The sequence below is a fragment of the Natrix helvetica genome (assembly GCF_964273705.1).
Source record: "Natrix helvetica genome assembly, chromosome: Z".
NCBI lineage: Eukaryota > Metazoa > Chordata > Lepidosauria > Squamata > Natricidae > Natrix > Natrix helvetica.
Window position 1 is genome coordinate 51942207 of NC_138554.1, and position 12502 is coordinate 51954708.

Sequence of the window (12502 nt, forward strand, 5' to 3'; positions counted from 1 at the left end):
CAGAAGTTGTGAATGGCCCAACACTGAAAGTCTATAAGAAGATGTTGGATAGCCATTTGTCTGAAACGGTATAGGGTTTCCTGCCTAGGCAGGGGGTTGGACTAGAGGACCTCCAAGGTCCCTTCCAACTCTGCTATTGTATAAAGATGTTCAATGTGTTTCATGAACCTAGCCATAACTTTTGGATTTCTTCAACATAGTTCTAAGCTTAATGTGTTCTGGGCATCCAACCAGTATTGTTTATTCACCAACCCTAATTAATCATCCTGTTTAGATGCTTAACCGGATAGAGCATTCCAGGGGTTGATCACTCTGTTGCTGAAGTCGTATTTTCTGCAATCATGTTTGGAGTGATTTACCTTGAGTTTGTGTCTATTGGTTGCCTGTGTATTATTGCGGTTGAAGCTGAAATAGTCATTGACAGGTAGGACGTTATAGCAGACAATTTTGTGTAGTATGCTTAGGCAAGACCATAGGCAGCATAGTTCCAGGTTGTCCAAGCCCAAAATTTCGAACCTGGTGGTATAAGGTATTCTATTGTGAGCAAAAGAGTGGAGTATGCTTTGTGTCGAAGCATAACCGTTCCTCCTTTCTCTTGCCTCTCTTCCCCTCCTCCTGACTGGGTGGGATAATCTGAAGACTGCATAGTCCCAAAAATGGAAATCCCACAAATCATACCACTAAGCTATTTAAATCTAGTATTCAGTGGTGTTGCTTCTGTGTTTATGTAAAATCTGGCTCCTGCCCACAATCAGAGACTTTTAAGAGATCATTGGCATTCCACTCCATGGCATGATCACCGTGGGCTGAAGCAACATTGAACATTACATGTCAAAAGCCAAAACCAAAAAACCATACTATGACTAGGCTGATGATTAAATGCAGCCACATTGTGCTTTCCTTCTCATCATGAAACTGAGGGATGATTCCAGACTTTCTTTGCCCACCACAGGGAGAAATGTCTGCAGATAGAGAAGTAAATCACCCTAGGGGGTCTCTTGCTGTAGGATTGGAAAATTGCATGGTAAGAGGGGAACAACCCCAAGATGCTGCAAAAATGATGAATACATGCCAGTAGCCGAATGTTGAGCACGTGATATGGGGATGCTGCAACTGGTTGCACGTGTGAGGATGGTCATAAGTCACTTTTTTCAGTGCTGTTGTAACTTTGAACGGCTGCTAAATGGTTGGTTGTAGGTTGAAGACTACCTGTAAAGGCATTTTGGAGTGTGATTTTTTTTGTGATAAGCTCTCTGACTTTAGTGCATAACTATTGCCTCTGCAGTGGCGTAGCATAGGGGGTGCAGGGGGGGGCCGGCCGCACCGGGCGCAACATCTGGGGGGGGCGCTCGCACTTGCAGCTCTCTGCCACTGCCTGGCTCACTCACTCTCTCTCACTGCAGTGCTGGCTGTGCGAATCCAATCCGAGCCGCCGGGTCGCCGCCCACTGTGGAGGGGGGTGGTGCCAGGCGTATGGTGCGGTGCAGAGAGAGAGCGAGGGACTATCTGGGGGAGGGACAGTGCAGCGGCCACCCAGCGCAGTGCTGAGCGCGGGAGAGAACCACACCAGACCAGCCCAGGCAGCAGCAAGAAGAAGCTGGCAGCGGCGGCAGGTGACACAGGCCAGAGAGGAGAGAGCCAGTGTGGTGACAGACGCTGCAGGAGGAAAACCTAGGAGGACCTGGAGGAGAAAACCTAGCCTGCTGACTGCTGTGATCGGGTCCGGGACAGCCGGTGAAAAAAAAGGTAGGAGTCACGAGTGACAGGAGTCAAGACTGACTGGAGTAGTACTGGGCTCAGTGGGCTGGCTGTGTAGTGCTAGTCTAGTGCTAGTAGTGACTAGACTGACTGACTGAATGTGTGAGAAGAAGAACACTGACTAGTATGCAACTATATGTGGACAGTGGACATAAAAGGCACAGAAGAATGTATTTAAATGGAGCCATATGATTATGTAGCGCTACTCATAGAGGATCCTCAGGGAGGGGATCTATTTTATGGGGAACCTGGCCTGCTGTAAGGGGGGAGATCTATATGGGGGACCCCAGAGTGACCTCACCTCACCCTGGCCTGCTGTAAGGGGGATCTATATAGAGGACCACACCTCCCCCTATCCTGCTGTAAGGGGGGAGATCTATATGGGGGACCTGCCCTGGCCTGCTCTAAAGGGGGATCTATGGGGACCCTGGCCTGCTCTATAGGGGGATCTATGGGGGACCCTGCTGTAAAGGGGGATCTATAAGGACCCTGCTCTAAAGGGGGATCTATGGGGACCCTGCTCTAAATGGGATCTATGGTATATATTGATAATTGTTTATTTAATTAAAAATGTTTTAATACTGCTTAAATGTTTAAGGGTTTCTTTAACTAATCTAGTGGAAGAGACTCAAGTGCTAAAATCCACGGGTTAGGGGGCGCAAATTACTTGCCTTGCCCCGGGTGCTGACAACCCACGCTACGCCACTGTGCCTCTGATCAAGGAGAGAAACTTAGCCACCCTAGTAAGCGATTAGACATGATCCCTGGTGTTGATACTTGTGGAACATGTGTGTGTGTGTGTGTGTCTGTGTGTGTGTGTGTGTTTTACAATTCTAAAAAGAGAGGCTGATTATAGCCCCCCCAGGATTTAGGAATTGGTGTTTTTGCCATCACCAATTTAATTGCCCTCTCCCTGTGCATCCAGAAACCCTAAATTGGGGCATATGAAATTATGTTGTTTCTGCAGGAGACTGCTGGGGGCCCCAAAGAGTCAAGATGGCAGCATTGCTTCTGCTCCCCTTTAGTAAATTTTGTGTTCCTCTTTTTCTCTTTCTTAATTTTATCTTTTCTGCTATAATTGCCTTTGAAGTTCCTGTAGGAATTTGGGCTTTGGCAGATACAATTATAGCTTCTTTCGTACATTATTTAAATGCCAATGATTTTTTAAAGAACTCTAAAATTAAAAAAAAAAAGAAAGACAATTAAACAGCTAGCATTTCAAAGGTTTTCATTAACTGTGACTCGCTGGAGTTATATAGGAGCTTGTGTTACCATAGATACTGTTGCTGGAGTTATTGTGGTCTCAAGCTTGGTCTGTGTTGGTGCTGGGTGTTGTCTTTTGTGTGTGTGTGTGTGTGTGTTCCCACAGAAAGATGTAGTCTTCCTTCTGTCAGCTCCATCTGTTGATTCTGAAATGCTGTTCTTTCATTTAAGATGCAAGATTAAAAAATAACCAAGGTGCAAAACTGAACCCATTCCCCTCACCCCACTACACCTCCAAAGAAAAAGAAAAAAAAGCCCCAGAATAATTATTATTAAGAACAGGCATAAGCTGATGTTTTTGTTTTTGCTGTACACATTGAATATTTTATGGGGGAGATAAATATACTTATCTGAATTTTCATTTTTATTCTTATTTATTTTGAAACATTTATATTCCACCTTTCCAAATTGCCTTTCATACTGCACAGCATGGAAGCTGCACTCCAAGCTGAACACCCATTTGGCCAATTAAGATGATTGCAACTTGCATCAGTTGTGACTAAGTTAACTCCCACTGATTTCGGTGGTTGGGTTCTCACTCAGTGCTAAGTTGGGTTTGTTTTATGTTTTGCTGAACAAACCACAGCAGTCTGATTCATACATTACCTCACTGCATCTGAGTTTGGAAAAGTTGCTAAACTCAAACCAAATGACATTATGTTAAGGCAATGTTTTAACTTGGCCAATGGGTTTTCTATAAGAATGATTAATTAGGGAAGAAACCCCATTGGCTTCCTGAGAATATCTCATTTAAGTTCAAAATAAAAGAGCTAAATTGGGCTGATGAAAATGAAATGCAAGTTCAGATTCACAAATTTGGAGTATGAATTACCATCTGTTTTTTATTTTGCAATATTTGTACTAAATTTTATAGCAATTAGCAAAGTAGGTTTGTGCCCTAATTTAGCCATGGCAATTCTCATAGGGAAACAGAATATCCATAATGAATCTATTAGAAATGAAATGAATGTAATACATAAATGAAATAATGCCAACTTCTCTAAGACGGTGTTCTCCAAATGTGGTAGAATACAACCCCAATCATACTTAATCAGTTGTGTTTATTTTTCTTCATTCAGTTGTGTCCAATCCTGAGATGTTGCCTGAACAGTCCCTGCAGTTTTCTTGGCAAATTTTTTTCAGAAGTACATTGTCAACGCTTCTTTCCTAAGATTGTGAGAAAGTGACTGACCCTAGGTCATCACCTGGCTTTATGCCTAAGGTGGCACTAGAATTCACAGTCTCCCAGTTTCTAGGATGCCTTAACCATTACATCAATCTGGTTATCAAACAATGCTTAGACGCTGCCAAACTGGTGGGAGGATATGTGATAAAGGTGGTCAATGACTCCACTGTGTAAATAAAAGGTACATGCTGAGCTTTTGTGGCTGCCATTTGTTTTACTTTCTGAAGTATACTGTCATAATGGGACTTCTACTGTGGCTACTATTATCATCAGAAATATAACTTCTGTTCCCAAGAAGCACAGTAAGCAGACAGCCAACAAAACATTGCACATTACACAGTCTGCTGGGAGCCAGAATCCTGTTGTCTTCTACACTTTTATGGAACGAAGCCTTTAGGGGTTTGTGGGCGCTTAGGCTACACTATTTAGGCTGCAGAATAGCACTTGTCCATTACATGGTGATAATGTTTCTCAAAATATGATCAGCAGAGTTCATGTGATCTATAGAGTTCCATCATATGATAAACCACAACTTTCTCAATTCATGGATCACAGCTGCTTTAGCCCATTTTTCTCTGCCTGAACTAATAATCAGCTGGTTTGCAAGAATAAATGGCTGAAAATTGGTTCAGAGAAATGTATAAGTAATCATACAAATAAAAACTTTACATTCAAGAGCCAGACATCGCGATGACACAACGTGCGGTCTCGATAGTCTGAGACCGCCATTGATTCTTTTACTGCTGTTACAGTCTGTATGGACCTAAGCCGTCCTGAAGAGATGGTGAAAGGGAGAGAAATCCTTGCTGGTCACAGGGACATCGCAAGGTCTCTGTTTGACCCAAGGGAAGCTCTCCAAATCGGCGGTAAACAGAAATCAGAGACGGCTCCGGAAGAAAGGCAGTGAAAATGAAAGTGAGTCTATTTGGTGAGATTTTTTTCTCTTTGAGAATGACTGCCCAAAGAAAAAAAAAATTTAAGATAAATTAGTCCTTTAAGCTAAGAACAAAGCGGCAAAATTTATCTTAATTGGACTGCCTTAGAAAGGTTTTTTCCTTTTTTTCTATGTAACAATGTTTTGTGGGTTGAAGTGATTGTAACGCTTCCTGTTTCTCCTTTTAAGTGAATGAATTAATTTTTTTTCTACTTCTTGTTACCTTATTTTTTGGCTGAACTAAAACCCTTTTTTATTTTAACAATTCTTCCTCCTACTGTTTATTAAATTGTATTAAACACACTTAGAGATTTTTGTTTTGTTTTTTAAGCCTGAAACAAATAAGAGAAAGTTAAATCTGCCACTCGGAAGCCAGAACTTGGTCTTTTTTTTCTTTTGAAACACTGTATCCTTTGTCTTACTTTCCTTGATTCTACTGAAGTTGGAGGGTTTGCAGCTTGTTTGTGGAGATTGATAACAACTCAAGGACATGGACTGTTTCTCTACAGTGTCTGTGAGAAATATTTTGGGCAAGGGAAGGTAAAGAAAAGATAGAACCCTCCATTTCTGAAAAAACTAGAAGAAACTTATGCTTAAGTAAATTCAAAACAAAAATATTTTTATACATCAAAGAGATATTGAAGGCGAGAGTGGCAGTGGAGTTTAGATCTTTTTTTTTCTCTTTTTGGAAATATGTATCTATATACAGATGAGAAAGCCCCAAGTCTACAAGATGTTTGGGATGGACTTCAAAATATATTGGAAGCATTCGAGAGATGTGGAAAGAAGCTGGATAAATTATTGCTATGCGCAGAAAAAGTGGAAGGGATTGGAGCTCCAAAAACTAAAGAAGAGAATAAAGATATAGAAGATATAGAAGATAAAGGCAAGATAATAGATGAACCTACTAATGAAGCACCTATGAGTGAAAAAGAAAAGATATGGAAAAGTGAATTTGATTATCTGGAGCTCTATTCCTCTTCTCAAGATACGGACCTGATGATGGGATTAAGAAGAGAAACAGCTTTAGAAAGACGTTTGATAATCAAAGATATGTTAATTTTAATACCAGCTGAAGGGCAACAAGACTACTTGAGAGATCTTTTGAGCAAAAAAGTGCGGAGAGAAGTCTTTAAGAACTCTATAAAGAAGTTAATAAGAGAATTGATGCAATGACTGGCTAAAGAGATAAGAGTGTTTTGTTACTGGATAGACACAGGTTGATAATGAATGCTGATAATTAAAAACTTAGTTAATCTTTGGTGATTAATAAGTAGGATTTTGTAGATGCTTATAGAATGTTTTTGTTTTTTAAAATGTTTATTCATTAATAGATAATCCATTATGATAATAATAGTGAAATAATAACTCTAATTAGTGAAAACAATTTGGATATAAACTGTAAATTGGGACCTGGGAAAAAGATTTATTAACTTTACTAATACTTTTTTGTTTGGATTTTGTTATGAAGATGTAATCTTTTCTGGGTACCTATAAATTCTACTAACAAAATTTTTGCCTAGATTTATTATAAAGATGTCAGATAACTACAATAGCAATAACGAAATGTTACTGTCTAAAGAGATAAGATTGTTTTCGTTACTGGAAAGACACCGGTTGACAATGAATGTTGATAATTAAAAACCTAGTTAATTTTCGGTGATTAATAAGTAGAACTTTGTAGATGCTTATAGAATGTTTTTGTTTTTAAAAGATTTATTAATTTTATTAATATTTTTTGTTTAGACTTTGTTATAAACATGTAATCTCTCCTGGGTACTTATAAATTCTATTAATAAATTTTTGTCTAGCTTTATTATAAAGATGTTAGATAACTACAATGACAATAACAAAATGTTAATGGGTAATGTTTAATGATTTTATATGTGTTGGCATTGGTGAAAGCAATTGGATATAAGCCTGAGGTTTACAAAAATAGTTAACGAATGCCAGTATGTGGTTGTGTCTTTAAATATAAATGATTCTAGATAAAAGCACATTTAAACAAATAAGGTTAAATGAGAATGATGGTACATTGATGGTATATAAAGATTTTTGATTTAAAATGTACAATCCAATATGAATGAAGTATAAAGAATGATTGTGGTAGTAACGCATGAAATTTATTTGTAACCAATCGACATGCTTTCTGGAAGATGTAATGAAGAATGATTTATTTTTGGTGTGTTTTTTGTTTAATTAAAGCAATAAAAATATTTCAAAAAAACCCAAATAAAAACTTTAATACTATAATTTTAAAAAATGAAAATAGCAAACAATGGACTCACTGATTGTGAATTGATATGCCTTGAGCTAAGTAGAACTGTGACCTTGCACAAACAACCCAAAAAAGAAAACTTCAAGGAGAAAAATGCAATAATTAATATATAAAGGGGAATTGCATTAGGCTGGTGATCCACTTGCAATCAGAAATTGCTACTGGAAAACAGTATTGGGCAACAAAGTATGTGCTAAAAGTTGTTGTTATAGCATGGTATACATAAAATATTTCAAGTTTTAAATAAATTCCTTATTTTGAATTTAAAATTTTGGGAGAACATTCAGCTTTAAAAGGAGGCATGTGGAAATGCAGCCATAATTATTATTTGCCATAATAAATAAATAAAGCCATGTTTCCTGGTCTTGTGGATGAAATGTTGGAGAGGGGATTTTTGTGTAACAGGGTCCCTACATTCATACTTATGATCTACAATTGGACAATGTTCTTTAAAAAGTCTCTCTTTGTTGCCATCAACTAATTATTTGGATTTATGCAGCAAATATATGGTAGCCATTGTTCTAAGGAGGCCAGTACAAACATATATTACTTAGAAGGTATTTATTAGAAATCTGTCTTGATTATTTTTTTTCTCTCCAAGAATTCAAGGGAGCTTATAGAGGACTCCCCATTTAGACTGAGAAATAGTAAATGGCCCCAAATCATCCAATGTGTTTCTTTGGCTAAGAATGAATATTCATGCCTGTACTTCTAGTTCAAAACATTTTCTCTTGCTGACCTTTCTTTTAAAATGTGCAGCAACATGCATAAAACATTTGAAAACAATGTGCCTCATAATAAGCATTCTCATTCAGGAATCAGTGTAGAATATAGTTGCAAAGTTGGAATGGCTGTTATGAATATGGGTACCAGCCTGACTAATGTATAGGAAAACTCATTAAAACATTGTCAAGCCTCTTCTTAAAAACCTCCAAAGATGGACAATCTCCTTTGGCAGATAGTTCTACTGCAGTACAGATTTACAACTAGGAAATGTTTCCTTATATTTATACAAAATCGCCATAGCTACAACATATCCCCATTTTGGGAGTAGTTTTTGGTAGCAATGAAAAATAGCTTTGGACTATCCTGCCAACAATGCTCTTTTGTGTACCTGACCACAGATACCCCATTCTTCTTTTCTTTAGAATGAATACCTCAACTTATTCCAGCCTATCTTCATAAGGCATGGTATCAATTTCTGAGTTTTCTGGGCTTTTCAAACCCATCAATATCCTTTGAGAAATATGGTGCTCCATGCACAGCACTTCAGAAGGGGTCTCACCTGTACAAAGTACAGGAAAATGAGGAGTTCATGCATCTTTGGTACAATGTCTCATGCAGGGCACCCTAGAGCTGTGTTAGTCTTCCCAGAAACTGCACCATGCTGTTGGCTCATATTCAACTTATCTTCAACAACTGCAGTCAAATTCTTCTCCAATGTAATGCTTCCAATTTAAAATAACTCCAAGTGAGCTGTAAGACAATCAGATGTTTGGACTATATATGTCCCTTCCAATTATATTATAATCCATCTTTCATCTGTCTTAGTTGGAATGACCAAGATTCATGGATGAAGTATAGTGCAGAATATCTGAAGAGCCATAAGGCAATTTCTCACCACCGCACTTTGTAACAATCAGGATCTGGAAGTCAACAGATGATGAGAAAGTTAGGACAAGTTGCTGAAAGGTCTTTTTAGTCTGGCCAACTGACTGTCATCTTTAATTCTTACACCAGTGAAAAAAAGAAGCAGAGAAAAGTAGAATTAACCTGAAGGAAGCTGACAATGATTTTACAGGAGCATGAAATATTATAACAAATCGATTTTGTCTAAAAATGAACTAAAAGCTAAAACACTTTGGAGGAGGAGTTCATAAGAATTTAAAGGTGATTTTTCATTCAATGATATTTTTAAAAAATGTGAGAGAGCTGAGAAATTACTCAGTTATTATAGTAGAACCCAACTGATTATTCATACATACAATACACAACCTTGCTCTGCATCCAAGCCACAAATGACACACATTATATGCTTCCATGTCTTTTTTCTTCATTGGTAATGGTTGGAGAGTAGCAATCCTTAAAGGCCCAGTCCAGCATTTTGGTACTTTTCTTTCCTCTCATCTGCTAAATATTTTATCTATATTTGTCTCTAGGTTTTATAATTTCTCTTTCTGCCCATAGGACATAAGTTGGTAAAGAGAAAGTCATTCTGAAAGTCCTTCTCAAAGGTTTTTTTTTTCAAATTTTCAAAGGCTCCAAATTGCCCAATTGAAATTTCTGCTCTCAGGCTCAAAATCTCATATTGCTGCCTGAGGCCATGACCTCCATGGCCTAAAACTTTGCATTGTAAAAATTAAGTGGTCTCCAGCTGTTTCCTGATATAGGCAAATCATGAAGAATATATGAATTACAGTGCAAGACCCTTGGGCCTCTGCCCCTATTGGATGACATTAGCAAAGAAGTGTGCTTGTCATAGCTTCTTACAGTTCTTCTAACTTGCCTTTCAGCTACCACAAGCCACTAATCAAAAGACAGGCAGCTCTGCTTTCCTATCTGTAAATCCATTGTTTAAGACAGCTCAGCCCTCAAAAAATGTTGAGGAGCATCAGGGCTTCATTAGTAGTACTGCTGCAGCTAGATGCTAGCAGCAGGGGTGGGGCACCCTGGGCCTGCAAAAACCACCTAATGAGCCAGCTTAAGACATGCAGTTGACATTGCTTAGGTTTTTAAAAGTTTGAGTTTCTAAGCAATGTGTTGGGGGGAGGAGAATACCAGATGAAATATCAGTCAAGTATTTGACAAAGGCCTGCAAGACATTTCTTCAATCCAAGAGAATGGAGGGAAATAATAAACTGAAGTCTTCAAAAACTGAATCATTTTTATTTAACCATTGGCCAACTAGTATGGGGAATGATGGAAGCTGTAGTCCCATATACTTGGATGCTATCAGATTATGGAATACTGCATTATAGTCTTTTCCCCTTCATTGTCATGGTCTACATTCTGTAGGCTAAAATCTGTTGGTGTTTAACAAATTTTATTTAATGATTGGTCAAGGTCCTGTAATATAACAGGATTCTAATCTATCTGGAGGAGTGCAGGTTGGAAAACAATAATGACTTAATAAAAGAGAGCACCTGAGGATGGTGGCAGAGATTTGGGGAAGGAGTTGGATGATTGCTGTTGATTGATTGAAACTTTTGGCCTCAAAAGAAAAACTATACAGCCCAAGGATGATGGACGTTATGTAGGGAAAGGAATAGAAATGCAGAGTAATCTGGAGATTTGAGAATCCATATTCTATGTTGTGTTGAGCCTAACAATTCTTCCCATGCATAGGATCACTGATTATTTTACACTGGAACATATTTTATGCATGCCAAACCTCCCTCAGTAGTTGATAAAATAACTGTAGTCAGATCATTCATGCAAGGTTGGCTTATGCCTTCCCTATAAGGTAGAGCAAACTAAGAATCAGATACCACAGAGGTTTAAAACTATTCTGTTAGAATTAGAATGGCTGTAGTAAACAGAAGCTTTTAAGTATGAATGTGCTTTCCCTCTTTTATCTTAAAAAAATAGGAGTGGAGTTGTTTTGGAAAACTTTTTGTATGGGCTTAAGTCAGAGGTGGGTTGCTCCTGGTTCAGCCCAGTTCAGCCGAGCCAGTAGTGGAATTATGGCCTGGGTCACAAAACCGGTAGCAACCCAGGCTCACCACGGCCCCAAACCAGTTTCCTGATCTCTTATGCTGTTGGTGGCATGTTTCTGCACATGCACAGAACAATATTTAGTCACCTGCGCATGCACCAGCAACACAGCAAAGTGTGCATGCAGCGAATTGGTACCAACTGGTATATGACCCCACCCCTGGCTTAAGTCCCATTTATCTGTTTTCTTCCTTAGTAACAGATCTTACTTCTCTTCATCAACGTAATCCTAAAAGCCCTCTGCAGATATCCACTCTGATTCAGGGTACAATCCTAAATTGGTGGGTTGATGATACCTCCCTGTTACAGAATTGAATTGAACCCAACCCATAGATCATAAAACCATAAAGAAAGAACTATAGCTTTCAACTATGATTTTTTCCAAGACCTCTTCAGTAATAATAGATACGTGAACTGGTCTCCAAAAAGGAAAGCTTTCCCCGTCTTGTCTCAAAAAAAAATGTATTCTTAAACATCCGACTTGCTTCCTTAGGCATTTGCAGACAAAACGGAGCTGTCCGGGTGCTGAAAAGAGATCATTTCACTCTCAACAGAACAGAAACACGCTGAGTGGGTGGGAAAATGGATGTAGTTCTCCATCCCACCTTCGACTTTCCTAATTACAGTTTGATAAAAGGGTAGTTGAAATGTAAGCTACTCCTTCAAGCTGGAGTCTGCGTTTTAGCCAATTCCCAGCTGCTTTGGCATTTTTGCAAAACAAAAGGTTTAATTAACAACCATCCACGCATTTCCTCACATTGCTGGCTAAGCTTCAGTTTTAATGGCCTTTTCATATCCATCCAAATTCTTTACATGATTTGTTTATCAACTGGTTGCCTGTGGGCCAAATCCAGCCTACAAATGTTCACTCTTTGATCATAAGTAATACATCTCTGTTGAGACTAAAAGCAGATATCTGAATCACAACCAGCTTCCAGGCAGCATGTTATTTCTTGAAAACCTGGGATAGTAAAAAGCAGGCCTTGAGCAATTTGAGGTAGTAATCCAGCCAATGTAGAAGAGCAACCTCCAAATCTCATAGAAATGCAGTATTTTGCCATCTTTTTATACTAAAGATTGAAACATAAACTTTCTACACATGCAGCCCATGCATTTTTTGCTAGAGAATCATGAAAATCAATTGGTGTGTTAAACCATTGAAAGTGTATCCAAATGAACCCTCAAAAGGTATCTATCATCTCCAATATCATCTATCCTGAAAAGCTAAACAAAATTACTTCAGGGCCCAAATAATTTTAAACAGTTATTACCTGGCCACACTGAATGCCTTTCTTTGGACTGCAATTTGTAACTGAAACTACTGTACCATAAAAGCTTCTCAATATGAAATATACACATAGTATCATTT